At 48.1% G+C, this 20,355-nt stretch overlaps 1 long non-coding RNA gene across 1 annotated transcript; it reads left to right on the top strand.

Moving 5' to 3' along the window:
- The first annotated feature begins 1,391 nt into the window (after nt 1–1,391).
- Nucleotides 1,392–6,479, top strand: LOC147103335 (uncharacterized). Its single transcript, XR_015072995.1, has 3 exons — nt 1,392–1,507; nt 3,534–3,650; nt 6,293–6,479. It is a non-coding gene; the product is annotated as an uncharacterized LOC147103335 (long non-coding RNA).
- Nucleotides 6,480–20,355: the final 13,876 nt, after the last annotated feature.

Here is a 20,355-nt window from a genome sequence, read left to right as displayed (position 1 = left end):
ATGAGGTTGAGTGTGGCTTGGCAGTAACGTTTCGTGACCTACTGACATCATTGAAAGGTTTGCACCACTGCAGCCTGGTCCTCCTGACAACATCCCTGCTTGTGTCCTCCTGTGCAATGTGCAACCAGTCTGTGTTGGTCTCCTGAGGAGGTGTCTTCCACTCATTGGAAGGGAAGAGAACCTCCCTATGTGCTGTGACTCCCTCCATAAGCATATGGAGGGAGTCATGGGAGAACCTGGGTGCAGCCGTGCACCTTTGTGCAGTGCTTGTCATTGTTTGCTGGACCTCAATGCTGTAGAACACTAACAGCAAAACTGTCAAAATCAATTTGGACATGGTCACTTCAAGGAAACTGGCTGATGACATGTCATCAAATGACGTCATCAAACCCGCTTCCTTTTAATTGGCTGGGAACCTCGCTGGGCGGGCTTAATAAGCCTAATCAATGTAAAATCACTTGGAGAGTGCGGGCTGGAGCAGGCAGTGGGTTCCCTGGGTTGGAGGAAGAAGTGTGATATAAGCTGCCCTTACATAAGGGATTACATTAACTATGCTTGTATTCCCTGGACTATAGAAGATTAAAGGGTGATCTGTTGGAGGTTTTTTAGGATTTTCAAAGGACTTGATAGAATAGGTAGAGAGGGACATCACCTTAAAATCAAAGCCAGCCCTTTTGGGAGAGAAGTTAGGAAACACTTTTCATGCAAAGGGTGGTATATGTGTAGAACTCTCTCCCACAAAAAGTAGATACTAGCTCAGTTAATCATTTTAAATCTGGTATTGATATATTTGTGCTAGACAAGGGTATAAAAGGATATGGAGCCAAGGTGGGTAGATGGAGTTAAGATACAGATCAGCCATGATCTCATAGAATGGCGGAACAGTCTCGAGGGGCTGAATGGCCTCCTCCTGTTCCTATGTTCCTTACTAAAAAATTGGTGAGCAAAAAAGACTGTTTCCTGCTGCAGTTGCAGGTTTAATACTAAGTTACTCTCCACTGCTGTCGCTACAAGGAAGATTTCTGCTGATTTTTTTAAATTCTAGGAAGTGACCTAAATAGTTTGGATATTATAATAGTGCAGTAACTCCCCGAATTAAAAAAAAGTGTGTTGAGTAATTTTATTTTGAGCCAGACCTCCTTCGCACTAAATATACAAACGTGACTCTCTGCCCTCACGACCGCTGGCACTGCCCACTTCTGTGCAGATGGCAGAGTTGCAAGCTTCTCCTTGACCAGTCTCTCTCTCTCTCTCCTTGGCAGCCCCTGAATGGCAGGCTATGTTCAATCTCAGGCGAGCTGATTAGAGCAGCGATTACGCTCTGCGAGGGGGTGGGGGGCGGACGGGGTGCGGGATGGATGCGGCGGGGGGGGGGGAGGTGCGGGGAAACAGCTGTCAGTTGGCACTCCAGGCGAGAGCGGACAAGGTTCGGTCAATCCCAACAGCTGGATCAGATTGGCAGGCAGAGCTGGGTCCTAAACCCATGATCATCTTGGCTGCGAGACAGGTATTCTACTGCCTGTGAGGAGAGGTTATTGCTGATTTTACTTGTGTTTGTGGTTGTTTTACTCTCTAAGCCCTGAACTGTATTGTTGCAGTGTTCCAATAAACTCTGGGGAGGTGTGTGTGGGTGACTCCTATACAGACAAATGTATCTGGTAATAATTAAGGACAGATATGTAATCACTAATAATACTATTTAAGTTGAGCCTATTTGCCAATGTATATATATATTTTTTTTTTGCAATGACTTTATTAACAGAATGTTTATTTTTTTTAACATGTTGATCATGGTATGTACAATTTTGAAAAAGATTCACAATCTTGGAAAATGTAAACCAGACACATTAATGGGGTGGATTTTGCTGCATTGGATTAACCAACATCGCGACAGTGTTGTCCTGCACTTCAAAGGAGTGCATTGTATGTGAAGCACTCTGAGACTATTCTGAGAGACAGGCCCTATATGTGCTGCATAAGTGCAAGTGGGCCAAGCTGTGTTTGATTTTATAAGTTCAGCGCATAGTTTAAAAAGCTGATTTTTCTGACGAAGGGAATTGGATAAATACTTAAAGGGGGAAAGAAATTGCAGGGCTACGGGGAAAGGGCAGGAGAGCGGGACTAATTGGACAGCTCTTTCAAAGAGCCGGCACGGGCAGGATGGGCCAAATGGCCTCCTTCTGTGCTGTATCATTCTATGATTCTAAATTACTGATAAAATTCAGCCAAGTTTTCATTAACAATCCAAACAGACAATACTGTTAAGAGGAAAACAGTGGCAGCTGTGCTTGGATAGCAAGCAGCCTCTTCTATGCTTCTCTCCCTCAGTGTGGATCCTCTCCCCCGCAACCCCCCCCGCCGCAGGCTATTAACTGAAGACCTTGTCAGCGCTCTTTACATAATCGTGGCCTTCATCACCCAGCGGTTTGGGCTAAAGACCAATTTTCCAGTTCATTGGTATGGTATTCTATATACAAACAAACCCTATTAGTTTCCTCTTGGTGACAAGGAGCCTTTGGATTGTAACAGAGCAGGAAAGCCTCACTAATAAATGTTTGACAGTTCTCACAGCTAATGCTCAATGGCAGCTTTTTCCAAGAGTCAACTTGGCTTTTACCCCTGGTTTCTCTGCTCATTTACCAAAATGACAGCTCTCCATTGAGCACTAGCTTTTCTAGGTTTCATTCGAGTGCCTTTCATCTGCCACTTGGGAATGGGTGTTGCACGGCCTTACGTTGAAGCTGGGAAGCTACCAAAAGTGCCTGGGTCCTGCCTGCTCCGTCGGCCATTCATCCCACTATGGCAGCCAGTGAGACAGGCCAAACCCTCAGGAAGAACAAGAAGTTGCCAGCACCACCCCACCGCCCGCCCCCACCCCGCCAACACACTACAGTTCATCGAATCATAAAATGATACAGCACAGAAGGAGGCCATTCAGCCCATCGTTCCTGTGCCAGCTCTTATGTCCAATTAGTCCCACTCCACCGACCTTTCCCCATAGCCCTGCAAATTCTTTTACCCTTCAAGTATATATCCAATTCTCTTTTGAAAGAAGTTATTGAATCTACTTCCACCACCCTTTCTGGCAGTGCATTCCAGATCATAACAACTCGCTGCATAAAAGAAATTCTCCTCATCTCGTCTCTGGTTCTTTTGTCAGTTCTACTACTTTCACCCAATAAATAATGGCCCCTGACGCCCCCCGCCCTCAACTTCCCACCTCAACTTTCCAAAGATCATCACAATTCCTGTCTTTATGCAGTGCTACCAAACAGCACATACGCAGCTGTGTATCCATTTACTTTTTGGGAGCTGAGGCAATGAGGATTTGATGGCCCTCTACCAACACCTAAAAACAGATGATCTGGTCATCATAACATTACTGTTTTTGGGAGCTTGCTGTGCGCAAGTTGGTTGCCGCGTCTCCTACATTACAACAGTCACTACACTTCAAAAGTACTTAATTGGCTGTAAAGCCCTTTGAGATTTCCTGAGGTCATGAAAGGTGCTATATAAATTCTCTCTTTCCTCAGGTCTACCTGAACAAGGCTGGACAGGATTACTTAAAAGTGCCATTTTAATGGAGTTGGAACAGAAAAGGATTTGCTGATTTAGGAAAAGGAATTCTTGGAGTAAAATGTGGGACAAAGGTGTTTGTATTACTTTCTTCTGACCAACTAATTTAATGCCAGTGTCAATTCCAATGTGGAAGATGCTGATTAATATAAAAGGTGGGATCGAGCACAGTGAAACTGTCAACATCCCTGTCATCAGGGGAGTGAGAAAGGGAGGGATAGAGTTGGGAATGAAGGGAATCAGAAAAGGAGAGGAGGGACTGAAGGGAATAAGACAGAGAGCCAGAGAATAAAAGTCAGGAATGAATGGACTGAGAAAAAGAGAGGGAAGGGAATGAGAAAGGGAGAGAATGGGGAATGAGAAAGGGAGAGAATGGGGAATGAGAAAGGGAGAGAATGGGGAATGAGAAAGGGAGAGAATGGGGAATGAGGGGAAATGAGAAAAAGAGGCAGAGAGAGAAAGTGGGGAATGAATGAGCTGAGAAACGGATAAGGAAGGGGAAGAGTGGAAAATGAGAAGGCGAGAGGTATAGAGAGAGTGAGCATGTTTGATTCAACATAATCATGTACATTTACTCTGCATGGTGGTGGGATGCCTGACCTGCCATCGGCATCGATCATGGGCATAGTGCCCACGGTTTGAGGGTGAGTGAGCTTTCCCCTCGCCACCACACTGTCGGAAAATGAAGGGCAAAGTGTTTTTTTTTCACATCCATCAACCATCAAGCAAAAAACTGTTTTAGAATTGACCACATTTAATATGAAATTCAGAATCCTTTTCAAGGCAGTTAAGAAAAAATTATGCTCCCGGAAATGGACAGAATGTGATCCCGATGGGTACTCCAGGGTCACTCCTACCTGTTGATCTCCAGCATTGACCCTGCCAGTGTCAGGTGGATGAGTGGGAGGGCACCTCACTTGCAAGGAGCTGATGAATGCTCATACCACTACAGGTGCATCTCGGGCACCTGCCTGTCCCATGCTGCCAGCAACTCTGGCGCTTGCCAGCTACGGGGGAGGGGTACCCAAGGTGCGTGTGTGCCCACCCCCCCCCCCTGCCCAGACACCTATTCTGACTCCAATTTGGCCCCCTGTGTTAGGAAGCCAGTACTAACATTTTTGGATGGGCGAGGGGAATTCCTATTTGTAGGGGCCCTAGCCATTCCCTGGCCTGGACCCTCTCCTGGTGGGGTAGTAATCTCCATCTGGCTCAGAGTACTGGCCTCTAGTATTATACCAGGTCCATTATAGGCCGGGGATGCAAGAACTCCCTGACATGAATCTTGTCATTCATGTGGAAATGACTTATATGAAATAATACTGGGCGGCCTGCTGGTGGCGCTGTCCAGGGAGAGCATAAATACTCGGGCATGGGCCCAGCTGGTGCAGGACATTCTTTAACAGGAACTAGTGAAGGACACAACTAGATCTCCATAAACAGTTGATTAAAGCTTTGTTTAACACTCAGACCAAGTGCCTGGTAGTTTTCTTATGTCACTCCCAGTGTAGGGAGACCCCAACCTTGGGCCCTTCCCCTCTGAGATGACCAGCCTTGTAAAGGGTGGGCTAAAGCTCTGCCCCTAAGAAGGCCCAGAGAGATTTCTTCGCAGCCTCAGAAACCAACATATCTGGGTCCCAGCCTTTATACAATTCTGCCAGAATCCTGCCAGGGTTGAAATGGGTTGGCCAAGGGAATTCCACCCCTGGAACCTGCAGAACCCTTGTGGTTATTTTTTCGGCAGTGTTCTACTCTGAAGCATGATGTCAATAGCTAATGACTGATTAATTTTCTTGTTGAAAAGTCTGGAACTAGGTAGTTGGGAGTGAGTTACAGACAGCAATGTAATTTAAGGGTTCAGATGGCATCATGAATGCTGAAAGTGCAGCCTAAGTGCTTTATAAATATCCTCTGTACCTGAGATTAGATTACAGCATCGAAATTATTTCCTATTATCCAAAGGCTTTAAACTAGTAAGATGGGGGGAGGGATCTACAAGAAATGAAACCAGCCTAAATATAAACAAAACAGGAAAGAAGAGCATAGGAAAGAGTAAAGTAAGGGAGGACATTGATGGCCAGGGAATACACAGAGTTATAAAACAGGAGTTTAAAAAGATGGTTAAAAATAAGTAAGAGGAACTGCTATTAAAAATTAGTTAATTTGCCTGTACAACAATGCACACAGTGTCCATAAAAAAACAGGGGAGCTGGAGGCAATCATGCGTTGCGAGGAACCAGACATAGTAGGGATTACTGAGACATGGCTACAGAAAAATCAGGACTGGGAATTCAACATTGCAGGGTATTGTGGCGGAGCCACTAAGGGACTCCAATCAATTGTATATAATTCCCTTTAATAATATGTTGGCTATAGCCTGAGTCTGTATCTTTGTTTTCACTGTTTACATGTACAGAGCGCGATCACTTTAATAGCGCGGGTAAACGCGATGACGTCACGCCGTTCATCACGTGATCCCCCACCGGCGGGAAAAACGTCATGACGTCATGACGTCAGCCACGGGACCACCCTAGCAGTCCTCGTGGAGCCTCCGAACTGACTAGACCTATATTCGATGTTCTCCTGTAGTTATCTGTTAAACTCTGTTACTTTTCATTAAACCTCGTTTATTTGATCGCCTGAGTGGACCTCAGTCTTTTGGATAGGAACTAAACATTCCTACATTGGTGATCCCAACTTTTGCGAACGGTTTTCGCAGAAGTTACTGAACATGGAATCGAACGGCGTTGCTTTGAAGCTACCACAGTTCTGGGAGCAACAGCCAGCCGCGTGGTTCATCCAGGCTGAAGCCCAGTTCGCTATCAGGAACATCGTTGCGGATCAGACCCGTTACTATCACGTGGTCTCCACCCTCGACAGCGCCACAGCCTCGCGGATCGTCAGCCTGCTTGGTAATCCACCAGAAGATCGCAAGTATGATACGATAAAGACGCGGTTGTTACAGGTCTTCGGGCTCACGAAGTCAGAGCGCGCCCGCCGGCTGCTCAATATGCCCGGCCTCGTGGGCTCCAAGCCGTCCAAGCTCATGAGCCAAATGCTCATGCTCCTGGGCTCCGAACCGGAATGCTTCCTCTTCAGGCAGTTATTCCTCAGCCAGCTACCGGAGCAAGTTCAGGCTGCCCTAGCCAGGTCGGAAGTCACCGACTGCGCAGAGCTGGCTGCTGATGCGGACAAGATCTTCGCGGTGACACAGCAGTACTGCGCTGCCACGAGGCACCCATCCCCCACAGACACTGCTCCAGCCCCTCAACCTGCAGGGTTGTGCTCCTACCACGCCCGTTTTGGCGCGAAAGCAAGATGCTGCCACCCTCCCTGCAGCTTTTCGCTCAAACAAAAACAGCAGCCACCCTGTCGAAAGAGGACCAGTTATAACGAGCGCCCTGCGGCTGCGATGGCAATCGGTAATTCGGGAAAACTCCTCTTCATCAACGACTCCCTATCTGGTCGATGTTTCCTTTGTGACACCGGGGCGCAGTGTAGCACCCTACCTGCGTCAGATCTTGATCTACAAGTTGGGGGGCACGGCCCCTCCCTCCAGGTGGCTAATGGCAGGGCCATTCGAACTTCTGCTGAGCGTAACTACACCCAGATTGACAGAGAGGCCCTCAGCCTAGTGTGGGGGGTGAAGAAGTTCAATCACTATCTGCACGGTCAAAAATTTACTCTACTAACCGATCATCAACCTCTTGTCTCCATTTTCAATCCTCAGAAGGGCGTACCGATAATGACAGCACAACGGCTGCAGAGATGGTCCCTTTTCCTAGGGGCACACCAATATGACATCGAGTACAAAGGAACTAAACAGCATGGAAATGCTGATGGATTGTCACGTCTACCGTTGCCGACGGTGGAAGAAGAAGACCTTGCAGTGGATCCAATGGAGTTGTTCCACTCGACCATAGTCGAATGTCTCCCTGTGACGAATGCAAACATAGAAAAGGAAACACGGAATGACCCGACACTATCACGGGTCTATGATTTAACGGTGAAGGGATGGCCAGCACATGGCGAACCACTGCTGCCAGCATTCTCGCCGAGAAGAGAACAGCTGTCAGTGTGCAGAGGAACCTTGATGTGTGGATCCAGAGTAGTAATTCCACCTAAGTTGACGGATAGAGTGCTCAATGAGCTTCATGAGGGTCATCTGGGTGGGGTAAAAATGAAGAGCTTAGCCAGAGCGTTTGTGTGGTGGCCGGGAATCGATAGAGAAATCGAAGAGATGACCAAGAGCTGTGCAGGATGCCAGAAGGTCCAAAACGCCCCACCACAAGCTCCTCTGCATCCATGGGAGTGGCCCTCATCTCCATGGCAAAGGGTGCACATTGATTTTGCTGGTCCCTTCATGGACTCGATGTTTTTAATTGCAGTGGATGCACATTCAAAGTGGCCAGAGGTAATAAAAATGTCCTCAACCACCACGGAAAAAACTATCACAGTTTTACGAACCATATTCGCCAGGAATGGGCTGCCTGAACAGATTTGCTCTGACAATGGACCACAGTTTGTGTCTGAAGAGTTCCGGAGGTTCTTAAAGAACAATGGTGTTAAGCATTACACATCTGCCCCATATCATCCAGCCACTAATGGATTGGCCGAGAGGTTTTTCCAAACATTCAAGAAGGCTATCAAGGCAATGTGTAATGAAGATATACCCCTACAACACAAGGTGGACAACTTCTTGTTTGCCTACCGGAATGCGACACATGCGGTTACCAACCAAACTCCAGCCATGATGTTCTTCAATCGAAGACTACGATGCCGCTTGGATTTGGTTAAGCCAAACATCCGAAGAGATGTGGAGAACAGGCAGTTTCAGAATATGAATGAAAGGCCGACCAGGAGTTTTAAGATAGGTCAACCAGTTTTGGCCCGGGACTACCGCACTGAGAAATGGCAGCCAGGAACGATTTGTACACGACAAGGACCTCTCATGTATACCGTGGACGTTGGGGAGAGCATTGTAAGACGACATGCTGACCAGATTCTAGAGTCACTGGAAAACGTCAACTCCACACCACGATCTGATACACCTGGTAATGAAATCGATGTTCCAATTGCAGCTACCGCAGACCCGGTAATATTGGAAGCAGATGAACCAAACAACGACATTGATTCCGACTCAACATTGCCAGAAGAACCTGATACCCCAAAGAGGCGTTATCCAGACAGAATCAGGAAGCCTCTTCAAAGACTGAACTTATAATTGCTTAAACTTAACCAATGTATCTAGCAACAGTAATTGTGATTGTAATTCGTTATCATTAGTTGTTAAATGAATGTTATGTACTGTTTATCTAAAAGGGGAGGAATTGTTGTGTATGTACCTTTAAGAGAATAACTGGTCTCAGACTGCAGTACCGGCAGTGACCACCCCTGCATAAAAGGCGCTAGAGAGCCTCTGTTGTTTTAGTTTCGTTTATGTCTTTCACCAGTAAAGATCTCTTTGTTTCTCTCCTGCTAGTCCGTGTCTCAATCATTCACGGACTTAACAGGGTCCAGGTGAGCTTCAGCGCCCAGTGGTTTTACTGGGATTTCATCACGGCCAAAGTCTCTCAAACCATCCTCGGGGCGGATTTTTTGTGCGCCAACAGCCTCCTGGTGGATGTAAGTCACCGCCGGTTGATCAGTACGGCCACTTTTCAATCCATCCCGTGCTACCGCGGTAACACCGTGGCGCGCACTGTCTCCTGCATGTCCCCACCTCCGGATGACTTCACTCGCCTCCTCGGAGATTTCCCAGATCTGACCAGACCCACTTTTTCGTCCACGGCCACGAAACATGGTGTCGAACATCACATCACCACTACTGGCTCCCCGGTCTACGCACGGGCCCGGCGCCTCGAACCTGGCAAGCTCGCGGCTGCGAAAGCGGAGTTCGACACGATGGAGCTGATAAGGATTATTCGCCGGCCGAATACTCCCTGGTCTTCGTCTCTCCACATTGTTCCGAAACCTGATGGCGGCCTTGCGGCGACTACTGACGACTGAACGACGCCACTACACCTGATCGGTACCCAGTCCCTCATATTCAGGATTTCTCTGCACATTTGGCGGGAAATACCATTTTTTCAAAAGTCGACCTTGTCCGTGGCTACCACCAGGTCCCCGTACACCCGCAAGACGTCCTGAAAACTGCAGTCATCACCCCATTCGGCCTGTTTGAATTTCTGCGGATGCCGTTTGGATTGAAGAATGCTGCACAGGCTTTCCAGCGCTTGATGGACTCCGTGCTTCGGGACCTCAAGTTTCTATTCGTCTACCTCGATGACATCCTCATCGCCAGCCCTAATAAAGAGGAGCACATCTGCCATTTGTGTAGTGTATGTGCCTTTAAGAGCCCCCTGTGTACTGTAATGCCGGTAATGGCCACTCGGGCTATATAAGCCTGTATATTGTGTTGTATCAGTTAGTTCCCCTCCAGACTTTGTTCAGTAAACACCTGTGAAACCAACTCCTGTCTTCAGTTCTCTATTAACACACGGACACAACAGTGGCGACGAATTGGAAACGGACTTACCTGCAATTCGGCAGCACCTCAAGGACATCGATTCGTCTGACGTCCAAAGTCGAAGAAAAGCAGGAAAAAAAAGAAAAAGCTGTGGTTTCACCAGCTAGCCGAGCTGGTGGCAGGTACTGCAATAATCCTTCCTGGGCGTCGGGCTGGGGCTCCAGCGGCTGGCTCTGCAGCGAGGCCAAGCAGCGAAGGCGGAGGCAAGCAGTAACAGACGGGGAGGGAGCACTCGGGAGACGGCCGGCGCTGCAAGCAGGTCGGCGTTCAGACCTAGCAGAGAGAGTCCGGAGGGAACGAGTCTCCACCTGTAAATAAATAAAAATAAATAAAAAAACCCGCGGAAAACAGCGTTGTCATCGGCAGCAGCGGCGGGAAAGCACGGGAAGTGCCATTTTTTTTTCCCAGGGTGCCTAAGGCTGGCAATATTGATGCTTTTGATAACGATATAGAGGATTGGACCACATATGTGGAAAGAGTGGAGGTATATTGCACCGCAAATGGAATAGAAAATGATAAAAAAGCGTCAGTACTTCTAAATCTAATGGGCGCAAAGACATACGGGCTGTTACGAAAATTAAACGCTCCAGCCAAACCAAAGGACAAGAATTTTAAAGAAATTGTTGATACCCTACAGGAGCACTTAAACCCAACACCGCTGCTGATAGCGGAACGATTCAAATTCTTCAAGAGGAATCAACACAAGAATGAAAGTAACGCTGATTACCTCACCGAATTAAGAAAGCTATCAAAGCACTGCCAATTCGGGGCAGGACTAGCAGATTATCTTCGAGACAAATTCGTCTGCGGTCTCCTAAGTGAAGGAACACAGAAAAGGCTGCTTTCTGAGAAAGATTTAACACTGGACAAAGCTTTCAGTATGGCTGTATCATACGAAGCAGCCGCAAGAGGAGCTGCAGAGATACAACAAAAGACACAGGACTTCGGCACCCATGAAATGACACAGGGTTTCGAGAGATGTTATCGCTGCGGCAGATCCACCCATGACCAGAGGGACTGCTGGTTCAAGGACAAAGCATGCAGGCAATGCGGAAAGATTGGACACATTGCACGGGTATGCTGATCTGGACAAAAAAAATTCACGGACAGGAAAAAAAAAATCAATAAAGAAAAGTACAGAAAGGTACAAATGATGACGGAGAGTAGCTCCGAAGACCAGAAGAGCGATAGCGACTCCGAAAACAAGAGACTAAGCTGTCTCAAATTACATAATGTAATTGCCAAAGAAGATTACCAGACCATTTGGGTTACCCTCACGATAGCAGGGTCCCCAGTTAAAATGGAGCTAGATACCGGATCAGCTCTGACCGTCATAAATCGACAGGATTACGAGCGGCTATTTCCGCATATACCTTTAAAAGACACATCCATTATCTTGAAAACATACGGGGCAGAAAGTATACCCCAAAGGAAAAATAAGGGTGCCTGTTGTATACAACGGCAAGGAAATACAAAAGTTGTATTTATACGTTCTACAAGATGGTGGTCCACCGCTGTTGGGACGTGAATGGATCAGGAAAATACGTTTAGACTGGCACTCCATTCAGGCACTGACGGTGACCAGTAAGGAAAAAAATGATGATGACGTCATACCTGAACGATTAAAAGACATCTTGGCCAACGCCAAAGAAGTGTTTCAAGAGAAACTAGGAACCTTGAAAGGCATCACCGCCTCAATAAAAGTGGAAGATGTGGCAATTCCCAAGTTTTTTAAGGCAAGACCGGTGCCATACGCAATTCGTCCAGCAGTCGAGGCAGAGCTGGAGAATTTGGAAAAGGCAGGCGTATTATCCAAAATAGACTGGAGCAAGTGGGCAACACCCATCGTCCCAGTCATGAAGAAAACGTTGAATAATGATAAATCTGAAGAACAGAGAAAAATTCGCACCTGTGGAGACTTCAAGGTGACTGTAAACCCGGTCCTTCACATGGTACAGTATCCTCTTCCGAGGATAGAAGATATTTTCGCCTCACTATCCGGAGGGAAACGTTTCACCAAAATTGACTTGGCACAGGCATATCTACAGATGGAGGTTGAAGAGGCCTCTAAAAAGTATCTCACGATAAATACACACAAAGGCCTGTACCAGTACAATCGACTGGTTTTCGGAGTAGCATCCGCTCCAGCTATCTGGCAAAGAGCTATGGAGCAAGTCCTCCAAGGGATTCCGGGGACTCAATGCTACCTAGACGACATCCTTGTAACAGGAGAAAACGACAACGAGCACCTTGCCAATTTGGAGCAGGTGCTCACTAGGCTGAGAGAACGGGGCCTACGAGCAAATCGCCCCAAGTGCGAATTTTTTCAGAATCAAATATCATATTGTGGCCACATAATTAATAAGGAAGGGTTGCATAAGTCACCTGAAAAAATTGAAGCGGTCATAAAAGCCCCAGCACCTGAAAATGTTTCACAATTAAGGTCGTTCCTGGGATTAATAGATTACTATCATAAATTTTTACCGAACTTATCAACTCTTCTGCACCCTCTTAATGAACTGCTACAAACAGGAGTAATTTGGAAATGGAGCGAAGACTGTAAACGTGCCTTCCATAAATGCAAAGACTTAATCACGTCCAAAGAAGTTTTGGCTCATTACAACCCATCACTGCCAATCAGACTGGCGTGCGATGCATCCCCTTACGGCGTAGGAGCGGTATTATCGCATAAATTCCCTGATGGCTCGGAACGGCCGATAGCTTTTGCGTCACGCTCATTGAACTCAGCTGAGCATAACTATGCCCAAATCGACAGGGAAGCACTCAGCCTGGTATGGGGAGTGAAGGAATTCAACCATTACCTACACAGACAAAAATTTACCTTGTTGACTGACCATCAACCCCTCATCTCCATATTCAACCCTAAAAAGGGTGTTCCCATTATGACAGCGCAAAGGCTACAGAGGTGGTCCCTTTTTCTAGGGGCACACCAATATAACATAGAATACAAAGGTTCAAAACAGCATGGGAATGCTGACGGTTTATCGCGCCTACCGTTGCCAACGGTAGAAGAGGCACCTACCGTAGACCCAGTGGAGATTTTCCACTCTACCATAGTCGAATGTCTACCAGTAACAAATTCTGCCATTAAAAGGGAAACTAGAAATGACCCGACTCTCTCACGAGTCTACGATTTAACAGTGAAGGGATGGCCAGCACATGGTGAACCACTGTTGCCAGCATTCTCGCAAAGAAGAGAACAGCTGTCAGTGTGCCGAGGAACCTTGATGTGTGGATCCAGAGTGGTGATTCCACCCAAACTCCAGGATAAAGTTCTAAAGGAGCTTCACGAGGGGCATCTGGGTGGAGTGAAAATGAAGAACCTAGCCAGGGCGTTTGTATGGTGGCCAGGTATCGATGGAGACATCGAAGAAATGACCAAGAGCTGCCTAGGATGCCAGAAGGTCCAAAACGCTCCACCACAAGCCCCTCTACATCCATAGGAGTGGCCCTCATCTCCATGGCAAAGGGTACACATCGACTTTGCTGGTCCATTTATGGACTCAATGTTCTTAATCGCAGTTGATGCACACTCCAAGTGGCCGGAGGTAATAAAGATGTCCTCCACCACCACGGAAAAAACCATCACAGTATTAAGGACCATATTTGCCAGGAATGGGCTGCCTGAACAGATCTGTTCTGATAATGGACCGCAATTTGTGTCCGAAGAATTCAGGAAGTTCTTAAAAAACAATGGGGTTAAGCACTACACGTCCGCCCCATACCATCCCGCCACCAATGGATTGGCTGAAAGGTTTGTCCAGACCTTCAAGAAGGCCGTAAAGGCCATGGGTAATGAAGACATAAAACTTCAGCATAAGGTGGATAACTTCTTGTTTGCATACAGGAATGCAACACATATGGTTACAAACCAAACTCCCGCCATGGTGTTCTTCAATAGAAGCCTAAGATGCCGGCTGGATTTGATCAAGCCAAACATCAGAAGGGACGTGGAGAACCAGCAATTTCAAGGCATGAATGAAAGGCCAACTAGAACCTTCCAGATAGGTCAACAAGTTTTGGCCCGGGACTACCGTACCGAGAAATGGCAGCCTGGAACTATCTGCACACGACTAGGACCGCTGATGTATACCGTGGACATTGGAGAAAGCATAATAAGGCGCCATGCTGACCAAATCATAGAGTCATCCGAAAAGGGACAACCTACACCACAACTCTATACGCCTAACGATGAAGTAGAGATATCCATAGTATCTACCTCCGATCCGGTGATACTGGAACCCGATGAACCCGACACTGGCATTCAAGCCGAATCAGCCTTACCAAAAGAACCTACTACACCACCAGAAACTACTACACCACCGAGGTGTTATCCAGACCGAGTCAGGAAGCCTCCAGAGAGACTGACTTATAATTGATTAACTGCAGCAATGTGTAGATTATTTTTCTTGTAACATGTAATTAATGATTACTTAAAATATTATGTACTGGTTGGCTAAAAGGGGAGGAATTGTAGTGTATGTGCCTTTAAGAGCCCCCTGTGTACTGTAATGCCGGTAATGGCCACTCAGGCTATATAAGCCTATATTTTGTGTTGTATCAGTTAGTTCCCCTCCAGACTTTGTTCAGTAAACACCTGTGAAACCAACTCCTGTCTTCAGTGTCTCTATTAACACACGGACACAACAATTTGCGCACCCTCTTTAGACGCCTCAGTCAACACGGCTTGATCATCAACCCGGCCAAGTGCCAGTTCGGCCTGCAGCAGGTTGATTTTTTAGGCCATCGCATCACATCAGATGGCGCAATTTCCCTGCAAACGAAGGTGGAGGCAGTTACTTCGTTTCCGCGCCCGCAGTCCGTCAAGGCCCTGCAGGAGTTCCTCAGGATGGTAAATTTTTATCACCGGTTCGTCCGTAATGCAGCTCTGCTCATGCAGCCCCTGTACGAGGCCCTCAAGGGCAAGTCCGGCAAGGATCCTGTTGTGTATGTACCTTTAAGGGAAGAACTGGTTTTAGACTGCAGTACTGGCAGTGACCACCCCTGTATAAAAGGCCCTAACAGGCTTATGTATTTCAGTCTGACGTTGCCCTCCTGTTCAGTAAAGTACTTGTTAAACTGTTCTCCCGAAGTCCGTGTATTATTGAGGCGCGGACTTTACAGTGGCGACGAGTAAGTTCGAACTCACCTGCAGTGTGGCATAATCTCACGGGGATCTCGCCCTGAGAGGAGGGTTCTTGGAGGTCGTTGTGGCAGAACAACCCATGAGCAGAAGGACTGCTGGTTTAAGGACAAAGTATGCAGGCAATGCGGGAAAATGGGACACATAGCAAGAGTCTGCAGGTCGGGAAAGAAAACCAACACGACAAGAACTACTAAGGAACAGTACAGGAAAGTAAATAAACTGACAGACAGTAGTTCGGAAGATCAGGAGAGTGATAAGGACTCCGGGAGCAGGAGACTAAGTTGTCTAAAGTTACACAACGTGATCGCAAAGGAAGATCACCGAACCATTTGGGTCACCCTCATGATAGCAGGGTCCCCAGTAAAGATGGAATTGGACACAGGATCAGCCCTAACTGTCATGAATCGACGAGACTATGAGCGGCTATTCTCACACATACCCTTAAAGGACACGTCCATTGTATTGAAGACATACACGGGGCAAAAGGTCTACCCCAGAGGAAAAATAAGGGTGCCATTTAAATATAACGGCAAGGAAACACAGAAACTATATATGTATATACTACGAGATGGAGGACCACCATTATTGGGACGTGAATGGATCTGAAAAATGTAATTGGATTGGCATTCCATTCTGGCGCTAACTGTGACTGACAAAAAGGATGATGACGTCGCACCTGGACGTCTGTCACAAATTCTATCTGACGCGGAAGAGGTGTTCCAACAAAGACTTGGGACTCTAAAAGGAGTAAAGGCAACCATAAAGATTGAGGATAATGCAAACCCAAAATTTTTCAAGGCCAGACCGGTGCCATACGCAATCCGCCCAGCCGTTGAAGCTGAACTGGAGAGTCTGGAGCGTTCGGGTGTGCTGTCCAAGGTGGACTGGAGCGAGTGGGCCACACCCATCGTTCCTGTAATGAAGAAAGCATTGAGCAGCACGCCTGGGGAGCCAAAGAAGGTTCGCATCTGTGGGGACTTCAAGGTGACTGTGAACCCAGTCCTGCACACAGTATAGTGTCCACTTCCGCAGATAGAAGATATTTTCGCCTCACTATCTGGAGGGAAACGTTTTACAAAGATTGATCTGGCCCAAGCGTATCTACAAATGGAGGTGGAAGAAGCATCTAGAAAATAACTCACGATAAACACTCACAAAGGCCTTTACCAGTACAATCGACTGGTATTCGGGGTAGCATCGGCCCCGGCTATTTGGCAGAGGGCAATGGAACAAGTCCTGCAAGGGATCCCGGGGACCCAGTGTTATTTGGACGACATCCTGGTTACGGGCGAAAATGATAATGAACACCTTGCCAACCTGGAACAGGTGCTCACGAGATTACAGGAATATGGGCTACGAGCCAACCGCCCCAAATCCGAGTTCTTCAGGAGACAAATCTCGTATTGTGGCCACATGATTGATGAGGAAGGGTTGCATAAGTCGCCGGACAAGATTGAGGCTGTAGTCAAGGCTCCAGCACCGGAAAATGTGTCGCAACTGAGGTCGTTCCTCGGGTTGGTGAACTACTACCATAAGTTCTTGCCGAATTTATCTACAATTCTGCACCCACTGAATGCCCTGCTGCAAACTGGAGTGACATGGAAATGGAGTGATGAGTGTAAGCGTGCCTTTCATGAATGTAAATGCCTAATCACTTCAAAAGAAGTATTGGCCCACTACAACCCAACACTACCGATTCGGTTGGCGTGTGATGCGTCACCCTATGGCATTGGAGCGGTACTGTCACACAAATTCCGTGACGGTTCAGAGAGGCCAATAGCCTTTGCGTCGCGCTCGCTAACCTCAGCCGAGCGTAACTACGCCCAGATTGACAGGGAGGCCCTCAGCCTGGTGTGGGGGGTGAAGAAGTTCAATCACTATCTGCACGGGCAGAAATTCACCCTACTGACTGATCATCAGCCCCTGGTCTCCATTTTTAACCCAAAGAAGGGCGTTCCGGTGATGACGGCGCAACGGCTGCAAAGATCGTCACTTTTTCTAGGGGCACATCAGTACGACATAGAGTACAAGGGTACGAAACAGCATGGAAATGCTGATGGGCTGTCGCGCCTACCATTGCCTACGGTAGAAGAAACACCGGCAGTGGACCCTGTTGAGATATTCCATGCGACCATAGTCGAATGTTTGCCTGTTACAAACTCGAGTATAGAGAAGGAAACCCGAAATGACCCGACACTCTCTCGGGTCTACGATTTGACGGTGAAGGGATGGCCAGCATATGGCGACTCACTGTTGCCAGCATTCTCGCCAAGGAGAGAACAGCTGTCAGTGTGCTGGAGAACCTTGATGTGTGGATCCCGAGTGGTAACTCCACCCAAGTTGAGAGATAGAGTGCTCAATGAGCTTCATGAGGGTCATCTGGGAGGGGTAAAAATGAAGAGCCTAGCCAGGGCGTTTGTGTGGTGGCTGGGAATCGATAAAGAAACTGAGGATATGACCAAGAGATGCACAGGATGCCAGAAGGTCCAAAACGCTCCACCACAGGCCCCGCTACATCCATGGGAGTGGCCCTCATCTCCATGGCAACGGGTACACATTGATTTCGCTGGTCCATTTATGGACTCAATGTTTCTAATCGCTGTGGACGCCCATTCGAAATGGCCAGAGGTCATTAAAATGTCCTCCACCACCACGGAGAAAACTATTGCAGTCCTAAGGACCATCTTCGCCAGGAATGGGTTGCCAGAACAGATTTGCTCCGACAATGGGCCACAGTTTGTGTCTGAGGATTTCCGGAGGTTCCTGAAGAATAATGGGGTGAAACATTACACATCTGCCCCATATCATCCAGCCACAAATGGATTGGCTGAGAGGTTTGTTCAGACCTTTAAAAAGGCCATAAAGGCAATGTATAATGACGACATACCACGACAACACAAGGTGGATAGTTTCTTGTTTGCTTACCGGAATGCGACACATGCAGTAACCAACCAAGCTCCAGCCGTACTGTTCTTCAACCGAAGGCTAAGATGTCGCCTGGATTTGCTCAAAGCAAACATAAGACGAGATGTTGAGGATAAGCAATTCCAGCACATAAATGAGAAGCCAACCTGGAGCTTCAAGGTAGGGCAACCAGTCTTGGCCCGCGACTACCGAACAGAAAAATGGCAGCCAGGAACGATATGCACACAGCAGGGACCACTAATGTACACAGTGGACGTTGGAGAGAGCATTGTGAGGCGCCATGCTGACCAGATTCTAGAGTCACAGGAACAAGCCAAACCCGTGCCATGAGAAGGTGCACCTGGTAATCAACCTGAAGTACAGATTGCGTCTACCTCAGAAGCAGTGGTATTGGAAGCTGACGAACCAACCAGTGACCATGAACCAGAATCAGCTTCGCCGCAAGAACAGGATACTCGAGAAAGGCGCTATCCAGTCAGGATCAGGAAGCCTCCTCAAAGACTGAACTTATAAATGATTATTTCAGTTGATGTATATAATATCCAGAAAGTTGTAATTAGTTATTATTTAGTTGTTAAATGAATGTTATGTACTGTTTATCTAAAAGGGGAGGAATTGTTGTGTCTGTACCTTTAAGGGAAGAACTGGTTTTAGACTGCAGTACCGGCAGTGACCACCCCTGTATAAAAGGCCCTAGCAGGCTTCTGTATTTCAGTCTGACGTTGCCCTCCTGTTCAGTAAAGTACCTGTTAAACTGTTCTCCCAAAGTCCATGTATTATTGAGGCGCGGACTTTACAGATCCGATCAGCTGGACGGTCGAAAAGGACTGGGCATTCGTCGACACAAAAGGCGCTTTAGCCAACGCAACCATTCTGGCACACCCGCTGCCAGGTGCCACCATCGCCCTTACCACCGATGCGTCAGACTACGCCATCGGCGCAGTGCAGGAACAGTGGGTGCATGGGATGTGGCAACCACTGGCGTTTTTCAGCTGTCAGCTACGGCAAAACGAACGAAAGTACAGCACGTTCGACCGGGAGTTGCTGGCCCTTTTTCTGGCCATCCGCCATTTCCGGCTCTTGCTAGAGGGACGTCCGTTCACGGCTTTTGTGGTCCATAAGCCACTAACGTTTGCTATGGCCAAGATCGCCGAACCGTGGTCAGCTCGGCAACAACGTCAGTTGAAGTTTGTTTCAGAATTCACCACTGACATTCAGCATGTGTCCGGTAAGGACAACTTGGTGGCGGATTGCCTCTCCCGCGCGACCGTTCATGCAGTCCAGCTCGGCATCGACTATGCCCTCATGGCTGCAGATCAAGCCTCGGATCCGGAGGTCCAATCTTACAGAACCAACCCCTCTAGCCTCCAAGCGGCCGACGTCAAATTCCATGCTGCGGGCACTACACTACTCTGCGACGTCTCCGTAGGAGATCCTTGCCCTATCGTCCTGGTCACCTTCGCTGAAAAGTGTTTGACGCCATCCACGGGTTGTCGCACCCTGTCATGAAGGCCTCGCAATGGTTGATGTCGTCCAAATTCGTGTGGCGGGGCATGCACATGGATGTTCGCAACTGGGCCAACACCTGCGCAGTCTGCCAAAAGGCCAAGGTGCAGCGTCACGTCAAGGCTCCATTGGCCACTTTCGCCGTTCCGGAACGTAGGTTTGATCATGTGCATGTGGACCTGGTGGGGCCACTTCCGCCTTCGCACGGGTTTACTCATCTTCTTACAATGGTGGACCGCACCACTCGATGGCCGGAGGCGGTTCCTCTGGCTTCCACCACTTCCGCAGACGTCGTCAGGGCATTCATCTCCTCTTGGGTCACCCGCTTCAGGGTACCGGCGGACATCTCGTCCGATCGTGGGCCGCAGTTTTCTTCGGAGCTCTGGAACGCTGCGGCTCAGGGGCTCGGCGTCAAGCTACATCGCACCACCACCTACCATCCACAGGCGAACGGCCTGTGCGAACGATTCCACAGGTCGCTCAAAGCCGCACTGCGAGCCAGCCTTCAAGGCGTGGGCTGGGCGGACAGGCTTCCATGGGTCCTTTTGGGTCTTCGTACAGCACCTAAAGAAGATCTTCAATCGTCCTCGGCGGACCTCGTATATGGCCAGCCGCTACGCGTACCGGGAGATTTCCTTCCGTCTCCTACAGAGCC

Source organism: Somniosus microcephalus, chromosome 20 (genome assembly GCF_052327205.1).
Source record: "Somniosus microcephalus isolate GS21.2 chromosome 20, FLI_Smic_1.0, whole genome shotgun sequence".
Lineage (NCBI taxonomy): Eukaryota > Metazoa > Chordata > Chondrichthyes > Squaliformes > Somniosidae > Somniosus > Somniosus microcephalus.
This window is presented reverse-complemented; position numbering and strand designations above follow the sequence as displayed.